Source organism: Sebastes fasciatus, chromosome 13 (assembly GCF_043250625.1).
Source record: "Sebastes fasciatus isolate fSebFas1 chromosome 13, fSebFas1.pri, whole genome shotgun sequence".
Classification (NCBI taxonomy): Eukaryota; Metazoa; Chordata; class Actinopteri; order Perciformes; family Sebastidae; genus Sebastes; species Sebastes fasciatus.
The window spans coordinates 24,200,125-24,224,229 of NC_133807.1; the positions used below are offsets into that span (position 1 = coordinate 24,200,125).

At 39.5% G+C, this 24,105-nt stretch overlaps 1 protein-coding gene across 7 annotated transcripts in view; it reads right to left on the reverse strand.

Annotated features, from left to right (window-relative positions):
• spop (speckle type BTB/POZ protein) overlaps positions 1 to 24,105 on the reverse strand; it is a 210,941-nt gene that overhangs the window by 176,522 nt on the left and 10,314 nt on the right. For 6 of the 7 annotated variants that reach the window (XR_012596733.1, XR_012596734.1, XM_074656323.1 and 3 more), the window contains exon 1: positions 2,532 to 2,705. The exons of the other annotated variant lie outside the window; for it this stretch is intronic. The gene's annotated coding sequence lies outside the window, so the exon portion shown is untranslated. Of the gene's footprint in view, positions 1 to 2,531; positions 2,706 to 24,105 lie in introns of those variants that run through there. 7 annotated transcript variants of the gene reach the window in all.

Consider the following 24,105-nt stretch of genomic DNA (forward strand, 5'->3'; position numbering starts at 1 on the left):
CTATCCCTTTAAGTGACTGAGTGGTGACAGAGTTGAAGCACAAAGCTGTTTCTATGTTGAACTCAAATCTTGAAAACAGCACAGAGAAACCGAGAAGGAAAGACAGCATTTTATTTTGCAGACAGAACTGCAGCTTAATAAATCTTTCGCACTTGTAAAGATCATGTGAAGAATCCCTCTTTACCAGCAGCTAGAGAATCTGTGTGGCAGAATGAGAGGAGCACTTAAATGGGCAGAATGCAAAGCCAGCCGGCGAGTTATCTTTGAGATTCAAATACTTTCACCCATCGACTGTTATGAATCAAACAAGTCTCCCATTCAGAGCGTTTCTGAACTCCCACACGCCTCCCTGCACATGCCTACGATTCCAGCACAGCAGAGTAGAAAACACTGTGGGACAAACTAACTGAATTTTTTTACATGCACTTAGATTCATACAAAATAGACAGCAGGACTCAATGCTGCCAAATACAAATTTATGAGCAAGCATTCAACTATTCCACCAAATATCCCCCTTTTTTAATAATCAACAAATAGTTTCAAATGACTCGTTTCATGAAACACTGTTATATTTTGTGATTTATTCCACCAATTCACTGTTGACTCATTTGTGAATTCATCATTTTATCTTTCTAGTTTAAGAATTTTTTTTGTCTTGTCACGTGCCTGTTTTGTGGAACTACGTGTTGTGAATTGTTTTGTTCTATGATTTGGTCATTTGTTTTGAATGCTGTTAATTTGCAGGCAGCCACCACATATGCCAGTTATTTTATCACTGTCATTATAAAATTCAGCATTTCCACTATTAATTATTCATTCATTCACTCAATTTGAACGGGCTGTCAACTACCTTACATAAAAATAACAATGACAGTGAAGTATACAGATTTTAAATTTGGAGGAAGAGGAGAGCACTGTTATTGGATTAGGACACTATCAGGAGAGAAAGGTTTGGATTGGTGCATCCCTCTTTACTTGTTTTTAGAGGGTAGTAAGCAGTGGTGGAAAGTAACAATAATACCAATTATGAGGTATTTACATTTTATGCTACATTATACTTCTACTTCACTGCACCTTGGAGACAAATATTGTACTTTTTACTCCACGAAATTAATTTGACAACATGGGTAGTTACTGCAGATTCAGATTATTAATACTAAATATATATTAACTAATAAATGATGATGCTGGATTAAGCTACCAGGCAGTATGCTTCAACTTGAGTGATGCTTACACATTAATGCACCACTAATTATAATCACATAATATAATACAATATAATATACATTATTATGAAATGGGCCATTCAACATAATGAGTGCTTTTATTTTTGGTATTTAAAGTATATTGTGATGCTAATACTTGAAAGCATGATTTTTTCTTGTAATAGATTATTTCTACAGTGTGGTATTGCTACTTTTACTTAAGTAAAAGTTCTGAGTACTTCTTCCACTATTGGTAGTAAGTATGTTTTATATGGTCAGCACACACAGGTTGATTAAATTGAGCTTTAAAAGTACCAAGTGTGTGTTAATTCTATGGATCTTGATGACACAAAAAAAAGGTTACTTATAAAACTGAGTCACAGTTCTTTATCTGCTTAAATAAAAATACACAGAGGTGTAAAAGTACTCACATCTTTTGTCTAAGTACTATTGTAAAAATACTTTTAAAAGTTGCAAGTAAAAGTCCTGCGTTCAAAATCTTACTTAACTAAAAGTAAACAAGTATTTGTATCAAAATATACTTAAAGTACCAAAAGTAATCATTATGCAGACTGGTTCATTTCAGGAAAAAAAATGATATTATTGGATTATAATTATTTATTGAGTACATCACTTTAATGTTGCAGTTGGTGGGGCTTATTTTTTTACTGTGACTTTCGCAAAGGGATAAATAAAGTATCATCTTCATTCATAATAATACATAATCATTTCTGAATTTGCAAAGTAACTAAAGGTAACAAATACATGTAGTGGAGGAAAAAGTTAAAGATTTCCCTCTGAATTTAGTTGAGTAGGATTATAAAATAGCATAAAATAGATATACTCAAGTAAAGTACAAGTACCTCAAAATTGTAGTGCTTGTAGTTACATTCCACCACTGAATGTTCATTTTCTTAATGGCATGAAACTACTTTTAAGATAAGATAAGATAAGATATTCCTTTATTAGTCCCACAGTGGGGAAATTTGCAGTGTACAGCAGCAAAGGGAATAGTGCAAAAAACAAGACAGTAAAAAAGAGCTAAACAAAGTGTAACAAAATAAACCATTTAAATAGAGGAAGTATAAAAATAGGAGCAGTATATACAGTATTGACAATAAACAGACTATTAACAAAATTGCACAAGTGGAAAATGATATTGCACAGTGAGAATGAAAAGAAATTCCACTTGAAAATATCAGGTTATTGTCAGTGTTTGGTGTGTAAAGTGTAAGTGGTCTACTGGGAGCAGTGCTGGTTGTGGAGTCTGACAGCTGCAATAGTTAAACTACTTAATTTTCAACCATCTGGCAAGAGGTAACGTACCTCACTCTGCATTGCAGTCGCCTTTCTGCTGGACTCTTGTGTTCCTCTGGTTTGTATCAGGTCCAACCTGCAGCCAGCTGTCCTGCACTGCAGCATGGAGATGCAACAGAGGGGAGGGGGGCGTGGTCACTCACTATTTGGCAGGATACTGGCTGAGACGGAGGATACAGCATCATAGGTTATCTTTTAGTGGGCTCATTATTTTGCATGTCTGTTTAAATTTACACACAAATGTTTTTTTGCTGTGACACACACATATAACCAACATACCTCGGTATAACACATAAAAAAAATAAAAAAAATTTTTTTAAAAAGCAGCTAAAAAAGTCCTCCTCACAATGTCGTGACGTCACAAACCGGAGCCGTTGCTAACGTTACGTAACCGTCTAGCGGCTAATATTTAATATTTAAGCCCTGTAAAAGTGCTCCCAGCGTCAAAACAAGACCAAACTCACGTCACACGGAGAGAATAGCATAAGATACAAGCGATAAATGTAGGAAGACACAATTATGTAGCTTTAAAACCCACCTTTGTTTCGCTGTTTCTGAGATAACGGATTTTTTGACAAGAGCTGTCACTGCACATCCGGGTTAGGCTGTGACGTAGCTGTGACGCCCAACATGCGGCTGGCCATGCTGGGATTGTTTTGGTTTTGTTCTCTGGGTGTTACACTGGGAAATTAATACATTTCTTTTCCTTGAATTGCCTGTCATTTAACTCTTTAAGTCAGTAATGCTTAAACTGTGATTAGTTTAGTTTAATTTCAAGATTACTTGAAGCTTTAACAGCAGTAAAATACAACATACACATAATGCAGCAGTAATATTAATAAGATAAGATAAGGTAAGTTATTCCTTTATTAGTCCCGCAGTGGGGAAACTTGCAGTGTACAGCAGCAAAGGGGATAGTACAAAAAACAAGATGCATCAGCTAACACAGTAAAAAAAAAAAAAAAGAGCTTAACAAAGTGTAACAAAATATGAACCATTTAAATAGAAGGAAGTATAAAAATAGGAGCAGTATAAGATAAGATAAGATAAGATGAACCTTTATTAATTCCCAGAGGGAAATTCAGGTGTCAACACAAGTGAGGTAAAGGTATACAAAAATTATATAAACAATAATAGAGATATAAAAGATACAGAGTGAATGGGTGAACATAATGTGTGCAGTCCGCCAATAAAGTATGTGCAATAAATAAATATAATATGTACATATGTGCAGTCTATAAAGTGGTATATAGGATGTATAGTGTAAAGTAAGTGTAAAGTGCACCAGTGGTTAGAGTCCAAGATGGTTGCAGATAATAATATCTACAGTATTAACAATATACAAAATTGCACAAGTGGAAAATGATATTGCACAGTAGAATGAAATGAAATTCCACCCGAAAATATCAGATTATTGTCAGTTTTTGGTGTGTATGTGTAAGTGGTCTACTGGGAGCAGTGCTGGTTGTGGAGTCTGACAGCTGCAGGAAGGAAGGACCTGCGCTCCTTCACACACTTTGGATGGAGCAGCATGTCGCTGAAGGAGCTCTCTAGTGCTGAGATGGTGTCCTGCATGGGGTGGGAGTCATTCTCCATCAAGGGTGGACAGCTTAGCCATCATCCTCCTCTCTCCCACCACCTCCACTGGGTCTAGGGGTCATCCCAGGACAGAGCTGACCTTCCTGATCACTCTGTCTAGTCCAATAACATCATGGTAAAACACTGACAAGGAACATTTTAATGCACAATGAGTACTTTTACATTTCATAGTTTACTGATAATACTTTTACTTAAGTAATGTTTTGAATGCAGGGCCTTTACTTGTATTTTCACAGTGTGGTATTAGTACTTTTACTTACGTAAAGGACATGAATACTTCTTCCCCCACTACATTTACCCCTTTATGTCAGTGATGCCCAAACTGTGATTAGTTTCATTTCAAGATACTCATTCATTATTAAAGTTATTAAGATGAGATAAAACTTTATTGATCCCCCAGGAGGGCAATTTAGCATTACAGTCAGAAATAGATCAGAGAACAGTGGTGGAAAAAGTAGTCAGATTGTTTTTCTAAATGAAGGTAAGTAGCCTATTATTATGAAATTGTACTTAAAAAGTATTGAATGTAAAAGTACTTTATATTTTTTATGCATAATTGTGCAAGACATATTTTATTGTCACTAGTGGAGATGGAAAAGTATAAACATATACTGTATTATTGTTTAGCCTGGAGAGAAGCTTATATATTTCATAATGTCCTCATATGTTTTGAATGAAAAATCTTAATCTGCAAAGTAACTAGTAACAATAGCCATCAGATAAATGTAGTGAAGTAAAACGAACAATATTTTCCTCTGAAATGTAGTGGAGTACAAGCATGAAGCAGCAGAAAAATGAAAATACTACTTTTCTCCAAGAATTCAAGTTAACATGAGGTGAGTAATTACAACAGGTAATTTTATAGGTGAAGTATTCCTTTAAGTTCAGAGTAATTGTACTAGTTACATTTCATCACTGCCAAGGAAGTAGATAAAAAACATACAGATGAATATAAAAAAGATATACTGGAAAAAACTATATACAGTAGATAAGGCTACACTTGCTAAAGTCTGCATAAATGTAATGTAAGTGGGTGAGACAGTGAGGGAGAGTGGCAACAAATGCAAAGCAGCAGGATGATATCAGTGGTTTATTGAAGTTGAAAGGCTTACAGGCAGCAGGTACAGGTTTAGGTGGCTCAAAAAGCAAACACAAGGCAACACAACTACGACAATCTGACAAGGGAGCAATAGGCCTTTTTCACAGCAGACATTTTGACTTGTCATAGTGGGGAAAGTACAGGTGTTACTAATAACACATATTCAAGTGTCCCAGTGAGTGTGACAGTAAATCAGCATACACATTACATTAATCCTGTAATCAAAGCAGCTAAATGGAATTCAGCCATCATTTATTTCATTATTTACACCTGTGCTTTTCCTACTGTGTCTTCCACGAGAAAGGCTTATGGAAGTGGACCGGTATTTGTATTGAGAGGCTGATGAGGGAATGAGATGCAGGTGAGCAGGCCGGCGGGGAAGGCCAGACGACTGCAGAGTAGATGAGAGAAAAGGGAACAGGTGTGTAGATGGGTGGGGCAGTCAGGTGATGGGGAACGGAGGGAAAGTCCGAGGACATCTGGTGGATTGATGGAAAATGGCAATGTGGCTGGAGAGGAGGGACAGAGAGACAGACTGTGACGAATAAGTCTGTCTTTATTGCAGCATACAGTTCCCATTTTCCTTTTTAGAGCTGGGTGCTTGTTGAATAATAAGTACAAGCACACAGAGATAGATTTGATTTGTTTGTCACCAGTAATTGTTGCACTTTATTCCCAGCATTCTGGTCAATATAAGTGTAAATTTCAGTTTTTTAAATGCAGGAACTTTGCCATACATGTGGTTTTTGTGAATTAATGCCCTTAGGGAAGTGAGGATATTCAAGCAAGACCTTTGAGGATACAGGAGGTAATGCCACAAGCAATTATATGGCATACTGAGCACAATGCAAAACATAAATTATAGTGCAGTGTCTTTGTAAAGATTTACAGCTTTACCGGTTTGATGATACGACATGAAAGGATGTGCTATAATATGATTATGATCTTGATGCCAGCGTTTAAATTGGCGATGAAAAGAATGGTGTGCGGGCTTGTTTGTGTTGCAGATGTGAGTAGGCAGTGCTGCAGATATTAAGTCACCACATGTGGGTAGCTGCCCATGTAGGGCAGCTTGGCAATTTCACAATCTTATAAGAATATCATAATATGATTTTCTCTTTTGAAGATTTAGATCACATTCATCCAACTTCAACAAAAGCACTTGGGATGCACTACGAGTTTGCTGTGATGCTCATCCAAAAGGTTGTCTGGTGGGATATTTAGTTTAAGGCGAAGCAAATTAGGAAGATAAACAAAAAGGGAAGAGGAATCTGGCAGTTGAATAAAGGGAAGAAGAGAAAAAGTTGTTCTGACACCTGGATTGTTTCCTTCTCAGGAATGTTTGATCTCTTGAGGAGCTGCAGGAATGACGTGGATAAGATCTTTTCACAGGTGGAATTTGCGCCTCTGTTGTGTGAAACGTTCCCACAGTTTTGAATGATATACATCTTTGTTGACATTCTGTGCTGCTACTATTGGGAATAATAATCCAGTGTTTCTCAGCTTGTTGTTGTTTAATGTACAGTGCATCCCTACATGATTCATAATGTGGAATTTCTCCCAGCTGGTGGGATGTTTCAGTACATGAAATTGTATTACTGTGTGACAATCCCAGCTTACTCCACAGGTCTGGCACCGTGTTCAGCCACGGCTCAGCTCCGGAGTTTGATGCAATTATAAATAAATAAGCATGTGGTCGGGAAGAAGACAGGGCCCTATGGGGACAAGCTGAGAGAAAATAGAGGAAGTTTAATTAAAGCTGCAAACCGCACACTCCCACACACAGGCACACACTGTAATATAGGCAAACCAATACACACCAGTGTTTGTGTGTGTGCACTTCACTTGCCTTTATATTTGCATGTGTTACAACTATACAAAAGAGGAATTTGTGTGTGAGTGTGCACGCAGTGCGTACATGCTCGCTTTTGTGCATCCATGTGTGCACGTGAACCAATACAAGAGGAGGGAAATGAGTAATCCCGTGTTGTACTGAGGTAAAGTCCTCTAAATTTCTTCATCACACAGGTTACCCTCCTGCCGACGGAGAGAAAGGTGTTTTGTGTGAACCCGACACTCGACACAGCCACAGTAAAATGATTTGGTGTATGCAGCGATGTTTTTGTTACATTATTTTCTCTAAAATGATTGAACTGCCAGTCTCCTTGTAATTACCTAAGGGGTGAAGGCAAAGGCACAGCCAGTAAAAGGCTGATGAGGGAGTATTGAATTTGCACTTCAATTAGAGTGCTTATAAAGTGTGGATTACACAAGGACTCCGGGGCCACCGCTCTCACTCAATTACCACGGTGCACTATGGGAGGAGGGACAGCAGGCGGGAGGGGTGGACAGTGAAGGCATCGGGGCAAAGCGGCAAGGTGGCAGAGGAGGAAGAGAAAAATGTAAGTCGAATGAGCCATATCTTTCATCAGGACGGATCCATGCAAAAGCGAGGACAAACAACTGGAGGGAGATCCATCCATGTGCGGCTCAGGTCTCCGTCTCTGCAAGTCCTGGCCTTGGATCCAACAAGGACATCTGAAAACACGCAGCCATATGAGGTATTAAACTTCCAGAGTAGCACTACACTGTTTTGAAATGCCTCTGTATGCGCATTCATTTCCATTTTTCTGTGTTGTTTAAACAAGTCTCCTTCAAGTTGAAGGGGGTATACAGAGGAATCTGTTCAAAAGGACCCCAAAAAAAACAACCTCAACAATGTGTCTGAGTCCCTGAGTTAATTCTCAAATGGATTATTGAGCCAATGAGTGAAAATCACCGGCCATTTAGAGTGGATTTGTCTGCAAGGCAGCGATAAACGGCAGCTCGCTTTTCTACGGCTTAGCGCCTCGATTCTGAGAAGGAGATGCTTGAAGGACATGCTTTTAGAGTAAACAGGCCAGTGGGAAAATTTCACTTTGATTGCTTGGCTGTACTTATAAAGACAGTGTGAGCTGATATGAATGTGAATAATGAGTTGTTATAGAGCCTTATGAAGGGTTCTTGGTGCTTACTTACTGGTAGTGATGTTTGCATGAGGCACAGTGAGAAATGTGCAGACGAAAATAAGAGTTTTATTATCTTCTGTCTAACTCTGAAATTACTTTTACAGTATGATAAGTTGGAGGCTGCACAAACACAAGATGACAGTGTTATAAGATACACATGGAAAGGGGCGATTTTAGACTTTTTTTTCAGGGGTGCTCAAGCACACCTAATTTCATCTCAGCACCCCTAAAAGATAATTACAAAACCCTCTGACACATTACTGTCTTCAAGAGGCTGTAGAAGACACCGTCTGTACGCTACAGTGAGGATATTAGAATCATATGAAACTACAAAACCTAAGGAATCCATGTAATGCTAGCTTGTCGAGAAGGAGGCTAAATAACGCTCCAAAGTTATGCTACATTTTGGCGAGGAAAAACTGGCATGGCGATCCTCCTGAAAATGGGTTTTATGGGTACCCACAAGTCTCCCCTCTACAGGCATGCCCACTTTATGATAATCACATGCAGTTTTGGACATAGTCAAGTCAGCACACTGACACACTGACAGGTGTTGTTGCCTGTTGGGCTGCAGTTTGACATGTTATGATTTGAACATATTTCCTTATGCCAAATGCAGTACCTGTGAGGGTTTCTGGACAATATTTGTCATTGTTTTGTGTTGTTTATTGATTTCCAGTGATAAATATATACATTTGCATAAAGCAAGCATATTTGCCCTCTCCCATGTGGATAATTAAGTATTAATTAATGAGTATATTTCTTCACAAAACTATCCTTAAGGTACATTTTGAACAGATAAAAAAATGGGTGATTAATTTGTGATTAATCACATGTAGTTTTGGGCAAAAACCATGCAGTTTTTTGCACGCAGTATAAATGTGTTGTTGTTTTTTCGCCTATTCTAAAAACGGAGTATTTGAATATTTCTGCATACTGGGGTCCCTAAACAGTCTTGGAATTGCATAAATTGGGTATCACTGGAAAGCTGAGACATTTCTACCATAACTTGATGCAGAAAAGGCAGAAATTGGTGCATAAGAATTCACCAGAATGTAGGAAATGAAGTGTCTGACGCTCAAAATTTCCTGGGGGAAGACCACCAGACTACTCGCTTAATATGTGTGTCCCCCCAATTTTGAAAACAAAACCTACGCTCTTGACTGTACACGTCATATTCCCATTAGGGGCTGAGCCCCCCTATAGGTCTGATCCTAGAATCGCCCCTGCATACGGGGAGGTTACCTGAAAACAATTTGACAGCGTTACAAGATGTAACTGGCAGTTACGTGAATGTGAATTTCATGCTAATTGGATACGTGGATGAAGAAATAAAGGACAACCTAATAGCTTACGGCAAAAAGGGATTTTATATCTGCATGTAGCTTTAATCTCCCAGACTCCAGCAATTTTCTGTCTGTTTAGATCATCTCCTTCTCTTCTACCTTTCTCTCCCTCACTCTCTCCCTCTCTCTCTCTCTCTCTCTCTCTCTCATTGCTACTGTCAACAAAGAATGTGCAGGCTTCCCACAGGCCCTAAAGGAATCTCTCACACTGCACTCACATAATCACTTCAGACCCGGCTGTTTAGGCCGACATCTCCACTGGGACTTACCAGCCGCTCGCTGCAGGCCAAATCACACCGCTGAGTAAAAAAAAAATAAAAAAATCAACTGCAACAGTGAAACAAAGAAGTGCAAGTCAGACAGAGGAGCGTGACCAGTCTGAGAACATCAAGCACTCGTCTTTTGGTGGCTGAATGTCACACTCTCCTCCTTCAGTAATGGGATGATTTGGTGCCATCCTGTATGAGAATGATAGACTTTAAGAGGCTTCCTTCAAGAACGCAATATACACCCACATATTGTGTATATGAACAGTGTCGGTAGGTCAAGCATGAGTCTTTCACTGCCATAAGACCAGTTTAAATCATCCTTTTCAAACACCAAATGGGATCTGGAGCTTCATCTACTTATATCAAAGGAGCTGGATTTAATGACATGTTTAATGACTCCTTACATTGGCAAATGGGCTTTATTTGAAATCTCCAGCACCGTCAGAAAGAAGCCTTTTCTCCTCCAATTAGAGGCATCCTTTGGAAGACAGACTCGCCGTTCTAAGCGAGGATCATTTTTTTAAAAGATGGAGAAAGAAGAGCTGTTGACGCTTGGTCCCTCGCTAATGTCAGGCTCGAACAGGCTGGAAATACATTAAACTATCAAGGTGGGAAAATATCTTTAACCGTGGCAGGCAGCGACTGAAGCCTTGTGGGACTTGACAGCTTATGAAAAAGAGAGTTAAATGCATCTGCTGGATTGGACTCAACATCTCCGCACTGTGTTTTATGGATCTTTACTTTTCATTGTTTTGAATATATTTCTACAACTTTTTTCCCCCCACACTTTTTTGTGCAGTCAAATTTGCTTTTTACTAACGCTTACAGCAAGGGTTAATGATGTTTTATGCTGTGCTGAAAAGTTGCACATTTGCAGATGTGTTGCTCTGCATTAGGCAAATTGTTGTGTTGAAAGTAGCACATTCTTGCTCTGAGCGTAGTTTGCCTCAGTGAACCAAATTATTAATATCTTAATTAACAACTACAATATGAAAAGTGTGAGACACATAGCCGAAATGAAAGAGGCTTGTTTTTTTTCCACGCTGTCAGAGGCTGAGCTATGCAGCTCAATTTGACTGACTCAAAAAGCTAATTCCCCTCCAGCATTGACTTGCACAGATCATTTGCATAGCAAAGGGTTAGAAGCTGGAAGTTTTTCAGGGTAAAAATATGGGAAATACTACGTGTGAAGACACAAGTACACAATAAGATACAATGCCTTGAAGACTTTTTAATACGAAATAACTGAATCAAAGATCAAACAAACTCTAACATTTAAAGGGGTACTGTTCTTCAGCAGAGTTGGGGGACTCAAAAGAGACAGGTTAAAGGAAGACTGGTCAAAACTGAAGCAGCAAAGGTGGAGATATCCTGAGTTTTATGGGGCTGTTCACACATACAGACTCAAACGCTAGAGGCGCGTCAGGATGCCACTCATAGTGAATGGAACCTCCAAATAGCAGCCTGATGACTTCCTCACAACTCAATAATTTTGCTGCAGCACAGCAAGAGGAAGTTCAACTTAATGCAGCGTGCATGAGCAACAACCTGGACCAACCAAATGTAATGAAATGACATCACATCAACATCTTTCCCAGTCAATATTATATAAATCTAACAAGGTACCAGGACATGAAAATAATGTGTAAAAACACATCGCTCGGTAAATGAACTACTTTGCTATGCACTAGCATCATGGCAACAGGAGAAAATAACTGTCCAATCAGAGATGAGAATGTAAATAACATGCTCAACTAAAGGCTGCTTTGAGTCGCTATGTGTGAACCATAGACTGCATATAAGAAGTGGATGTAGTCACTGTGAAGTCACCCATTGGTGTGTGGACTGCTGTTTTGAAGCCTTGAGTTTGGCATTTTGGCTGTCACCATGTTGTTTTTTTGCAACCAGAAGTGACACGAGAGGGTGGAGCTAAGTACAGCCAAATGCTGAATAAGACATTTTTAGGTAACCAAAATCTTATAATTAACTTTCATGAACTGAAAACACACTATGAAAGGGTTAAAGTTCTAAGACAAAAACACAGACAACCCCCAGACCGGACAACGCCGTGGTAGCGACCTGTCAATCACAAGGTAGCCACGCCCTAAAGCATCCCCTGCTTTATGGTCTATTTGACTCTAATTGTCATCATAATTTACTCAATGAACATCATGCTGTATTGAAGAAGACTTGAAACTAATGATTGAGACCATAAACTCATGTTTACAATGTTTACTGAGGTAATAAATCAGGTGAGAAGTAGGCTCATTTCCTCATAGACTTCTATACAATCAGACTTCTATCTGTAACCAGAGGAGTCGCCCCCTGCTGGCTATTAGAAAGAATGCAGGTTTAAGGCACTTCAACATTGGCTTCACTTTTCAGACCCCAAGGGCCCCTTTAAATAAAACTGGTTTAACATATAGTATAAACCTAATAATTCTAACCAAATACATTCGAATGTGTAATAGCAGGAAAACAAATACAAAATCTTTATGAATGGCAACAATGTTTCGCGCTAGAATTCATAATTCAAAGAGCAATCATTAAGATCAGGGTGAGATATGATGTACTACATTTACTCCCTCATCTGTGTCTTTCAAACTGCAGCCATTAACTTTAACTAAAGTAGTTTCTGAGGACACTGGCTGTCTTTCAAGGCTTTGACACGCTTGGCTCCATCTCAAACATGTTGCACTATTACTCTGCTTCTAATTCAGGAGATAAACAAGGACATGAAACAAAATGCCAAAAAGTCACAGCATGAAGAACAAACCGAGCAGATTTCTGTCAACAGACCCTCCATTCGTCATTTCATTTAACCACTTCATCTCCATCTTGCTGGTGTATCCGTAAAGGGCTCCATCTGTTAGATATAATCGTCTGCTCAGTGACCAGCAGCCTATAAGCACAGTACAACATAGGCTTATCTGTTTTCCTGACACAGCTGGGGCATAATGACCTCTTGCCACAGGTCGAAACATTTTTCTGTCCTCCATCCCCCAAATGAGGCTGCCTCTGCTCATTAGGGAACCAGCGTTTTAAAAACACAGAAAAACAACCAGTGCCGTGGCCATTAAAGAGGCCATCGACTTTTAAATTAAGTCTCATAAAGGGCCTATCAGTGTGAGGGCGATAATGGACGACGGCGTAAAGCCAATCCCATCCCATTTCTGTGTTCTTTGAGGCTTTAACAGATCTGTTCTCATTTCACGCTATTAGAGAAGGCCTGCGACTGTAACACTTAACATCTCTGCAGTCCCGCGCCTAATTTCTCATCATGTGCCATAATCCAATAGCAACATTTCATATGACCTTTTTTTCTTTTAACCCCAAACAACACGGAATGAAAGTTTATTCGTACAGCACCTGTAAAAGGCAAGTTAAATTGGTTTACACATAAAGCATCAACAGGTTTTAAAGTGGCTATAATCTATTTATATTAACAATGGATCACATGACTGCTTGTATGTGGAAGGGGTGGCTCATAGTGACAACCTCACAGAGAATTATCTCCACAAAATTCATCACAAAGTTAGTGACAAGCTGATGAAAATAGTGGAGCATTTAGCTGCTAAAGAGCAAGATGTGTTTTAAATAGTTGGAGACCAAAAATAGCGCTGTAACTCCATAAGGTGCTCAATATCTAATGGATGTGCAAATAGGCAACTGCTTGCTAAGTTTGCCATATCAAGGTGATAATGTGTTAGTGTTGTGTTCACAGCTTTGTTTCTGCTGCTCCCAAATGGCCAAAACATCAGTTATTGCAGATTTAAGTCAAAATTCAAAAAGACAAAGAGAAGAGAATTTAAATGAGCCTGAGCTGAGCGCAACATGTTGCTCTTGTTCACCAAAACATCCTTGATTATATTTTTACGGGTCGTGTGTGTGGTTTCCACCACAAACACTTGTGGTTTGTTGTTTTCTGTCTAGATTTAAATGAGTTGGTGTAACGATTCAGCGTTGAACAGAGAAAAGAGTGCTGCAGGGATGACGTATTTTTGTAAGCCATTCAGGAAGTTAGCATTGCCCTGGTTCCCTCGACACAAATTTATCATACTTACAGATATTGTTCAGGAAGATAATCTCCATAACTAAACACCACTTTTATGATTTTTGAAGTGTGAATGCAATCGCCAGAAGTAAAAAGTTAACGCCAGGCTATAAACGAACTACACCATGGTCGCATGAACGCGAGTATACACAACGAGGCTGTAAAGGCGGACGAGTTGGAGAGATGACGTTTAGTAGTCTCTTTTAGCCACTTGTTAGCAACCGCCTTTTTTAAGACACATAAAGGCTTCAAAATTCATGAGTGGAATATTTCTTGACGTATTTTAAGTCATAGAACATAACGTTAAAATATTTTAAGCCACAGACCTCTAACTAAAAACCCATTCAAAAAACCCATTGATTTCGAGATGACAGAATCGGAGGTGCTAAAATGCTAACTCATTTCCGGGTTTTAGGACTCAATCCTGCAGATACAGGACACAGGACACAAGGTAAATTTCAAAAAGGCTAGGTCAGGACATAACCAGTCCAAGAAGAGCAAACAAATCCATGCAGGGAGTTGGCAAAAATCTAAAAAAAAAACAGGGAGAAAGGCAAAGTCCAAAAATCATAGAAAACTTACACTGGAGACACAGGGTAGAACAAAGACTATCAGGGAAAACAAGCGAGTATAAACAGGGTGGACTAATGGCAAAATCAGGGGCAGGTGAAGATAATCAAGGAGGCGGGAAAACACACAAAGACAAAAAGTAAAACCAAACATGACACATGAGGAGTGAATTTATCAAAATAAAACAGGAAACACTACCAAAAGACAGTTGGATCAGGCCTCTTATCTTCAGACATTTGTTCCAGATAATATGGTATACATCCTTTAAAAAGCTGCTTCCCAATGTTTTTTTGTGGTTCCTTTCAACAGTAAGCAAACCAGCCCCAGACTACCTGAGATGTTGGGAACACAGAAGCAGGTCACAGATGAATATTTTACATCTTTCAGTGGTTTACAAGCAAGAAACACTAATAGTATTTTAAAATAAGTCCTTTGACATACCTGTGCGGAGTGCAGTGATCTGAGAACTGTAGCATTGTGCTTTGCTTTCTTAGTCTGAGTAAATACTCTAGCCCTGGCAGTCTGGTTGCTTTTTTGGAGAGACCTGTGAAGACACCATTACACTTATTCAACAGAAAATAAAACCTTGGATGGAAGTTTTTTTAGATGTACTTGGAACTAAATCCTTCAATTCGTGCTTTATTTTCATGATATTGTTGATTTATTTGCTCTAAATTCGGGTTTGAATCCATTACTACTCCAGGCTTCCTGACTTGTTTTTTAAGCATTCAGTCTATTAGTTTTACAGCGGGGTACAGCTGATAAGTTGTATAGTTTTTGTAAAAAGAGTGTATCATGTTTGTGTGATAGAAACATGAGTGAGAGGCAAAAAAAGAGATCAGGACAGAAATGCATGACCTGGATCGACTACTTCAGACTCCCAGACCAGCAAACAGACTTTGAATCCTTCCTCTGATTCCCTCTGTAGAGGAACCATCCAGAAGGGAGGTGATGTTGGAGAACCTTCACTCACCTCACTCATGTGGCAGGTCACAGTGACCTCAAATCTCCGCAGATAAAGTTCTGAACAGCACTGGGGCTACCAGGGTACAGTCACAAAACCGACCTCCTTATCTCCAGTTGGCACACGATACCATATCTAATGCTAAAGATGTCCAAAAGATGCTAGAAAGTCAGAAAGTCCAACTTTCTACATGAGAAAAGTGTTGTGGGACAGCGCTGCTGCAAGGAAGTCCAAGTCAGAAACTGGGTTGGGTTCACTGTGAGATTTCCAGGATGCAATTATCTGATATCATGTCACCCTGCTAACGTATAGCCTACTGTATATGCAACACGTTCTCACCCCGACTCGTCAAATACCGCAACTTGTCAGTGGCCCTAAGCTTCACCTATGATGCTCTAGGTATCCCTCTAGCGTCTTGCGTTTTGGACAAGTCAGAGACGGCGTGTCAATACATGCTCGTTACATGCATAGTGTCTTTTCAAAATAAACTTCCGTCTTCACAGGAAGTATAGGTTTAGGCAACAAAACCACTTACTTAGGGTTAAGAAACGACAAGGCTTATTGAAAGAGGCTGGGACATGGTCTTGAGCTATGGGGTATAACATATGCAGAGTGTAACTGGAGCTGCAGTCTTGCATTGGGTTGCGTTGTGCAATGGTAGCCAACTCCTTATTTAGGTTTAAGAAAAGATTAACTTGGTTAGGTTAAGGCAAATAAACTACGGTATTGATTAATAATTAATATAATTAACATTAATTCATACTGATGAAAAAGAGTTTCTAGTACTGTCGATCCCACTGAGAATCAACAACCGGCTCAGCTTCCGGCTCTTGTTCTGGTTTTGCTGGTCTGTCTGGTGGAGTCATTCCAGCTCTCACTGAACATCCATATCCATCCATATGTATAAATATGTATAAGTAACAGAGTTGGCCACACATTAGCCGTAATGAGTATAGAGAGTCTCTCATCACACGCAAAGACTGGTATGCGGGATATCATGTTTGTTGGTATAAACTCTGAATCTTGGTCATGACTTTCGACCTCTGCAACTCATTAAAAGAGCTGTTTTCTTTGCAGAGTACAGTATGTAAATAGATGTACAGTGCTTTGATGAACACATGCTGCTACGCTCTTTGAACCGCGCATAAAAAGTAAGTCAAGCTCGTGTTTTGCTCCCATATATTTGGAGAAAGAGTACGGAGCTTTATTCTCAACGCATTGTGCTGCTCCACTAATCAAAGACCTTGAGTATGGTCCAGGACATTATCTTCAACCAATTGCATAAAGGCAGGAGAAAGAAGGTAATGGGGTTGGCAATATAAATCAGTGCACAAGAAACTCTATTATTGGTAAAGTAATAGGGACCGACGTTGTTTGTAAGCTTCAGCTGTTTGCTTAATTGCAGATTTACGAGCAACATTGGCTCTCATTTACATATGTAAATTCTAAGCAGGCCAACAGAGCTGTTCTTGGCAATGCTTCTGTTTGCCTGCAGGAGGAAAAAAAAAAGGGGCTGTGTGGCAAGAGAAAGAGGGAGAGAGATAAACAAACAGATGGAAACTAAAATAGAAAATAGAGATGGAAGGGGTTGTTTAAGAAGTGATGAGCAGGAACGGAGGCAGAGCTCTGGGGTGAAGTGACGGCCTAGCAGAGGTGGATGGATGGATGACGAGGAGGGCTTTTGTCAACACCAGAAACTCCGCACTTCACCTGAGCACACAGCAACTGTCTCCACTTCCCCCCTACATATGGCAGCAGTCAGGACGAGTAAATAAAAGGACATGTTAAAGCAGAGAGCGCCCCTACAGGTTGTCTGACAGTTGCAAGAGTCCTCAGGGCAAATTCCCCGCTAAGTTCAAGGACTCTCAGACTCACACTGATGTACTCAGATGCGCACAGATGTTGCGGTGCCTGAGACTGTGATCTGCAAGCATTAGTGGCACTGTGTGTTACTAATTCATATAGACAGCCGGGGACAGTAGGAGCAGGTCCCCAGTGCTTTACCCGCTTCCAGACAGCATGCCGTCAGCTAATATCGCCAGGGCAAGTGTGTGTATGTGTGTGTATGTGTGTGTGTGTGTGTGTGTGTATAAATGAGAAAGTAGGACCAGGTAATAGTAAAACTGAGGAAGAGGAAGGCTTTTTCTCACAGGCCGTAAATGAGAGAGCAGCCAGACACACTTTGATCCTCATTGTCCCAGTGAGACGTCAGTAGAGCAAGCCAACATGGGAGCGTGCACAAAGAAAAGAGTTCAAAGTTCAAACTCACCCATCCCAGAGAGAAAAAATAAGCTTTATTTAAAAAGGAAAATTTGGCAACAAGTCACAGAAATAAACCTTTTCTCATCTTGTCCCTGATTATGAGCAGCAATTTGATTATATCAATCAGCGACAGAGATGATATAACATGAAAGTGATTCAACCTATTCCCAGTTCATGAATACACATTAAACAGTCATTACTGTTTGGTTAGGGTCCAGTGACCACGGTCATCATAGATATTTGGTGCCTTCAAATGGGGTCGGGTTTACCGTGTTCACAAAGAGAGTCCATATGAACGCCCCCCTCTTGTGGTATTCACGACCTCGTAAGTGGAAAGTTTCTGAGTTCACGAGTTGTGACGTGTTTGTTGACATTGTCAGAAATGGCGGAGGCCATGGAAGTTACATTTTCTGTACATAATAAGTGAATATATCGTAATTTTTATATTGTTTTTCTTTGTAATTTTATAATATGTCTGAGGAAAATGTTGATATTCCCAACAGCCTCATCTTTTTTCTCTGTCATTATGCCTTTGCATTTCCTGCATTATGTTACCCACTTGCTAGCTTGCTAGATCGTTAGCCTCTGTGGCTTCTAGATGCCAACAGTAACGTTGATATTGCAGTTGCTCAGCAGCAGCGGTGTTCTCGCGACTTTTATTTGAAGGCACCGATATATACGTAGATGCCGCATTGGCCTTTGAATTGTATGTCAACATCACCTCCACATTGGGGAGGTCAGGACAGGCCTGTAAACACATACAAGTGAACGGGGGAGCTGACGTTTTTCTGGATAAAAAGCACAATAACGTTGTAATACATTTCTCAATCGATTTCAATGAGTCGCTTTTATATTCAAGTGTTTAGAATCTACATGACGTACTGTAGGTTAAGCTTAGCTAATGTTGAGACACACTCTTTCGAGCGTCTAGCAGCGATTATAGCCTAGTATCGAGATTTTAAGTAACTGGAGACAAAACTTTCTTTTTTTTACTCCTTGTAGATCGTAAATACTTCAATATAAACACTACTCATTGAAATCGGTGGAGAAAGTTAAAGTTATAGTGCTTTTTATCCAGAAAAACGGCAGCTACCCCGTTCAATTGTATGTGTTTACAGGCCAGTCCTGACCTCCCCAATATGGCGGCAACGCTGACGCATTACAGCAACGGGCTGAAGTGGCCAATGCGGTATCTACATATATACATCTATGTGACTGATTACCACCAAAGAAGAAACCAATTTAAAGGCAAGGTGCATTTAACTCAGTTAAAGCTGGTAAACATGTTGGGCTCAAACCACATTAAGCCCAAAGATAGAAACCATTCGATGCCTCTCTCTCTTTCTGATTTAATCATGGTGTTACTTGAAGCAGCATCACGATATGCTGGAGATCGGAGGAATGAAAGCCAGTTACTGATACAATTAATGTGACTTGGCAGCAGAGCAGGCTGGTGTCTCTGGTCAATCTCTCACTCTTTCCCTCGTTCACACATGCATGCACATTGCACACAGACACAAAAGGCAGCAGAAATATCAATAGAACTCATTCTCACTTTGCTCTCCTCCTGTTGACAGACTCCTCCTCACTCCCTCTGCTGATCTTCAGGCTGTCCTAATTCACAGATCCTCCTGAGGAACCATCAAAGTGCCTGTTGTGTTATTATTATTACCTTTCTTCTGCTTTACCCGCTCGTTTTACCCCTTTGTGCACACTTTTACACGTTTGGTGCAAGGAATGCCCATAACAGTGGAGGTTGAGTAACAGTCCAGAAATTAATCCTACTCCCAGATGGTGAAGTTTATAGTGTGTATTTGTAAATGTGTGTGTGTGTGTGTGTGTGTGTATGTGTGTGTGTGTGTGTGTGTGTGTGTGTGTGTGTGTGTGTGTGTGTGTGTGTGTGTGTGTGTGTTTGTTTCTTTTTTAATTTCTCACCACCTCTTCTCTTCAACGCAGCTAAAGCTTTTTTGTTTGGGCCTCTGTGTGGGGGAAATTACCCACGAGTTGGTTACACAAGAGTGTTTAAAGCTGAAATGAAGGAGCTCCGCTGTGTGTTTGTTAAAGGGGAACTCCACCAATTTTACACGTTCAAATTTGTTTACATGTCTTAGGAAGAACTACTGCAACTGCATATACGAAAAAGTTGTATAAAGCCTTTTGTGGCTCCAGAGGGAGTTACGCAAAATCTGGTAAATTGCCTCAAGTGAGCCAGCGTCGGTTGGAGCTGAAGACTACAAGTCTGAAAATGAAAAAATCTGCAAGTGTAAAATTAGAAAGAAGTGAGTTTACCAAACCTCTGTAGGCCGCAGGCTACAATTAGCTGATAGCATAACACACTCAAATCTCAGACTGTCAGCGGTGGAGTTGCACTGTGGGTAATGTAGGCATCAGGGCTTGGAAGGAGGAATATGATATAATAATATATAATATAATCTTCCTTAAAAGGACAGGAAGAAGAATGTGTAGAATAAAAAAGACGATATCTCTGGTTCTGCTGCTTTGATTTTTATCCTTTTTTCTATAAACTGTCCATCACGAGTCCAACAATCTTATAGGAGTGCAATGTTAAATTGGTGGAGTTCTCTTTTAAAGGTACAGTGTGTAGGATTTGACGGCATCTAGTGGTGTGGTTGCAGATTGCAACCAACTACATACCCCTCCACCCACTCCTTCCTTTCAAAGACTGTGGTAATGTGCGCCGCCGAGTGCAAAACCATGGTAACGCCATTCACCTCGCTCAGAGGCCATCCTTACCATAATAACACTACTTCATGTGCAACGGAAGTCAGACGGTGGCTGGCGGTAGCGCAGTTTTGCACTCTGTGGCTCACGTTACTGCAGTTTCTCAAGTGTGTCGGAGTGCTGCAGTGGCCATCAGGTAACGTAAAAACCTGAAAGGCTCTCTCTAGAGCCAGTGTTTGGTTTGTCCTTCTGGGCTGCTGTAGAAACTGGCAGACTCCATAAAGAGATCATGCTCTCTATGTAGGTATGAAGAGCTATGAAGTGATTATACACTAATGAAAACATAGTTATGAATATTATATTCCATTTCTGCTAATAGATCCTCCGAAATGTTACACACTGGTCCTTTAAGGCTAAAACTAAAGCACATTTTGTCCTTGCTGCTTTCAATCTGAAATGGAAATTAAATCAGCTTCAGCACCACGGACAGCTCCAGTCTGGAAATTGTCAAATGCCAGCATCCAAAGAGAATTTGTGCATTTTACTGGGTCACAGTTAGACTACAATGAGCATGTTAGGCTTCCACAGACGAACGCCTACAAAAACACATTCCCTCTTCGAATCAATAATCCAATATGTTCAGTCAGAGATAACAGATGATCAGAAGATAGGTACTACGTGGTGCCAGGAGGCGCCTCCATCACGCCTGGCTCACACATTTCAAGTGAAGAGAAGGTCCGCCAAAAAGCCTCTCCAGGGACTGCCAATCACCTCCAGTAATGATAATACCAGAGACAAATGAAGGCAATAACTAGCAATGGGATTGGACCTCTTATAAAAGTGTGAAAGAGGGTGATTTGGGACATTTGTCTCCTCCATTACAGTGCAAATATTGCAGTGACAGTGACAGTAAGTGTGAGACTGTTTTTAATGGGCTATATTTAGCTGACATTATCATGGTATGTTTTTAGTGTGCTGAAAATGTTGAATTTAAGCTAGAGATCAAGAGAGTTAACATATGCAATCGCAATAAAATCTAGATTACGTCAGTTAGTGACTATAGGATGTCTGTCCAAGAAATCAATCAAAAATATAATAATATCAAGCTTTTAATTGCAAATTGATTTATATTCACTTCAAGTCTTTCCCAAAGACTGGGTCGTGACCCACAGTTTGGGCGCAGTATCGATTTTATTAAAAATAAATAAATTTGCATTATTTCTTCCATAGTCTTTTCTTTAACAATGATATACCTTTGAGCCATGAGAGAGCCTGAGTGTTCGTATTGTTCTGATAATTGTAGCCTACTTATAACATTGAATCTACTATGACAGGCTAGTTTACGTTGTTTTACTGATCAGAGGAAAAAAACAAGAGCCCATTAGCTGCACCCAATTTGACTGTTATCAAGCTATTAAATAGGCGTTATCAGTGGCTATAAGCACCAGACATATGAGTCATTACAGGCCTACTATGTTGTAAAAGTGAAACTTAGAAGCAACATGTTCTAACATGTTAAAATGAATGAAACGTCATGTTTTGAACACAAACAGAGGCTTTTTTATGTTTAGGCAATAAAACTACAACTTCTTTAGGTTTAGGCAATAAAACTACAACTTCTTTATGTTTAGGCAATAAAACTGCAACTTATTTCACTTTTTAGGTTTAAGCAAGAAAACTACAACTTCTTTAGGTTTAGGCAATAAAACTACAACTTCTTTAGGTTTAGGTAAAAAAAAACACTTAGTTAAATTGAGGGAAAAACACTGTGTTTTGGGTTAAAATAACTACAAACACAACAACACATGTTGATTTCACACAGGATGCGAACCCATCGTCCCACTTCTGCTTCTGCTCCTGTCATAATTACTACAGTTGCTAGAGGTCGCTGTCGTGTTCTTTTATACCTGACCTAACATGTGAATAGATGATAAAACCTACTAGTGGATGTAGCAGGCCCGTACTGACCCACATCTATGGGACTTATAGCGACTGATAACACCTATTTAATAGCCTGACAACAGTCTAATTGTCTGGTTAACTCCACTTAAATGCATTTATTTGATTTACCAAACGTATCACTTCAAAATGGCTGGTTTACCAATTCAAGATAATATAAGGTGATGCAGAAATGGCGGTAAAAATGGTCAGGAATGTTCATTTATGCACAAATTCAATTTATAGACTATTGTGTATTGGATCATTTTTAAAAAGTGGTTCCCCAGAAAAAAAAGTTTGGGAAACACTGGCCTATCACCCAAACTTTTATATAACCTATATACTGACATAAGAATTATCCATATGAGCCTCCAGTGTTTAAATATTTCCATTGTTGGAAACATCAGCTATTGTCTCTCAGCAGAACATAGTTATATTAAATAACTGTCATATCTGAAATGCTCTCGGGATTTGGAAGCAAACGTTCCCCTCTAATAGACAGCCCATTTTCTCTACATGTAATTTGTTCTTTTCTGCGCTTGCTGTTACCTGCAGGAGAGATCAGATGCTTCAGAGCATCTATAATAGCATCATGTGCTCATAGAGGTGTGTTATCACACCTTGAAATATACCTATTTCCGCCTCATTTAACTTTCACTGATTTCAGGATGTGGGAGCCTGTCACATATCATTTATTACTGCAGTGAACATTATCCGAGGTTTTTTTGAAAACCTTATGGTTAATTGTGAGAGTGAACAAAAACAATCAGAATGTTTTTGAACCATTAATTTCCATCCGATACATGCAATTTACTGCGTTGTATTACTCGTCACACATGGTGCTGTGAACATTTACTTTCAACTTTCTCCACTTTTGTAGCTGTAAATCTGGTTTGATCACATTAAACTGCACACTGTAATGATCAATGAGGAAGAGATAAATACATTATATATATGTGGACTGCATATTAATATTAATGCACACCTTCTGGTCCTTCTGCGTGGACTTTGAGTCATCATGGAAGGAAACCATCTTATTGCAGCTTAATGCATTTAATAAAAGAACGCATCAAGGCTTTGTCAACAAACAGCTTGGGTCATCAAACAGAAGCCAACTGCACATCTATTAAGGCTAATCATGGTGAATAGATGGACACGGGGTCCACGGAGAGCTGAGATTAAGCCCAGCAGGCGGTGGAGACAAACAATACGTGGCACCGGAGAGAATATGCAGACAAAAACAAAACAGAAGCAATATTATTTTGCACTGATCACTCGTTCGTCTCTTTACGTGACCGCCGATGTTTTCAGATGATGAGTTTACATTTGTACAGACAAGCTGTTTATAACACAAGTGGTACACTATGTCTGGACTTTAAATAAAAAAGTTAAGCATGTATCGTCAATTGCGTTGTGGAAGCAAGTTTGCATTTAACATAAAATCAATATATAGGACGTCATTTGCATGTTATTTTTGGGTACGCCATCCATCGACTGCTGTTCCCTTTAATAACTCATTCAAAGATTACAGGAAAATATGGAGCGAGCTTTTAAGTTGGACTCCTCTTCTTCTCTTGAAGGGAACTCAAGGGATGTTAGTCATCAGAAAAGTAGTGTTAAAGACTATAAAAAAAAAAAAAATCTTCAGTAGAATACATTCCAGAGGAAAATGTAATGTCCGTTCAGGAATAATAAGCAAAATCAACCAAAATTATACATACAGTTGTAATGTAGATCCTGTTTTAAAATGTCAAAGCATGCTATGTGACGTGTAGAAAATGCAATTCAGTGA